Genomic DNA, 1,944 nt, shown 5'->3' with positions numbered 1-1,944 from the left:
GTGGATACAAACAAATAGTACTTCTACTAAAATAAGTGCCATATGGATTAAATTTGAATTTGCCAAACTATTCCTAACTTCTTATTAAATTAGAGTGGCAACATTTTTCTGAGGATATTTGAAGGATCCTTGTAATCACAGCAGAACATAATCTTCACAATTTAGCACTTTTACTGTATCACAATATTAGATAATATATAATATTGTTAGTGAAAGAGGAAATTAAAAGTTTCACGAATTCCTCTGTCTGTGTCATTTCCATAGCACTTTGCAACAATCTCTATTTTACCACACACTGCATGGTACTATAATCATATGCTTCCATGTCTTTCTGTGCCACCACAATAGGAGTGCCTCAATGACTAGAACCCCATGTTATTCCCTTTTGCATTGTTTAGTATAGTACTTGCCTCAGGAGGTGCTCAGTGAAAGGTGAATGAATTTGTGAATGAATGGCTGGATGAATGAATTAATGATTAACTGAAAGACGTTTGTCTATCATCATATATGAGGTCTTGAAGAATGAGACTGGGTCAACTGTTTCTTACTTGCGCTTTGTTCATACATTTAACACATACTTGTTGAGCACTGCTATGTGCCAGCCACTGCACTAGGAGGGCATAGGAGATAACATAGTGCAAACAATAAAAAAGGTCCCAGTCATAAGAAAATTAATATTTTAATATCTTTAGTGGAGAAGAAGACACTAAACACATAAATGACTTCATTTATAGTAAATAGTATAATGGAGGAAATAGTAAATAGTGTAATGGAGGAAAAAACCCAACAAGGTCATGTGGGCACAGTGACTGGGTTAGGGTGAGGGTACTCCCTAAGTGGGTGACATTTGATCCGAGACCTGAAGGGTGATGGAGAATCCATCATGCAAAAATCAGAGGGCTCACTGCTTCAGCCCAGAAGTAACAGATCTCACTTATGCTCACATTTCATTGGCTAGTATTGGACACATAGACTCCACCGACTGCAAGCATGCTAGGAAGCAGAGTCCAAGAAAAAAGGGGAAATCGGATCATGGTGAACCAGTAATGTCTACCCAGTGGCTCAAAGAAAAGGGAGCAGCTAAAAACTAACTTTACTCTTTGAAGATACAACCAATATTTAGCGTTTAGTATGGCTTTAAAAATCAGAGAGGGGCACCTGGGAGGCTCACTTGGTTAAACGTTCACAGACTCTTGATTTTGGCTCAAGTCACAATCTCACAATTTGTGACATCAAGCCCTGCATCAGGCTCTGTGCTGACTGTGTGGATCCTGCTTGGGATTCTCTGTCTCCCTCTCTCTCTTTGCCCCTCCCCCACTAGTGTGCACTATCTCTTTCTCTCTTTCTCTCTCTCTCTCTCTCTGTCTCAAAATAAATAAACATAAAAAAAAATCTGAGGGGGGTTGCCTGGGTGGCTCAGTCCATTAAGCATCCGACTTTAGCTCAAGTCATGATCTCACAGTTTGTGAGTTTGAGCTCTGCATCAGGCTCTGTGCTGACAGCTCAGAGCCTGGAGCCTGCTTCACATTCTGTGTCTCCCTCTCTCTCTCTGCCCCTCCCCTGATCATGCTGTGTGTGTCTCTCTCTCAAAAATAAATAATAAACATTAAAAAAAATTGTTTTAAATCAGAGGAGCTTCTAGGTGGCTCAGTCCATTGAGCATCTGATGCTTGGTTTCAGCTCAGGTCATGATCTCCCACTTTTTGGGTTCTAGCCCTGCATCAGGCTCTGCACTGACAGCACGGAACCTGCTTGGGACTCTCTCTCTCCCTCTCTCTTTTCCCCACCCCTGCTCATGCTCTCTCTCTCTCTCAAGATAAATAAATAAACTTAGAAATTTTGTTTAAAAATCAGAGAAACAATTGTTCCACGTAGAGGGATTGGCAAGCGGTTGGCACATAAAAAGAACAGAAAGGCCAGTGCACGGCGAATGAAAAGCAATGT

Source organism: Felis catus, chromosome A1 (assembly GCF_018350175.1).
Source record: "Felis catus isolate Fca126 chromosome A1, F.catus_Fca126_mat1.0, whole genome shotgun sequence".
Classification (NCBI taxonomy): domain Eukaryota; kingdom Metazoa; phylum Chordata; class Mammalia; order Carnivora; family Felidae; genus Felis; species Felis catus.
This window is presented reverse-complemented; position numbering follows the sequence as displayed.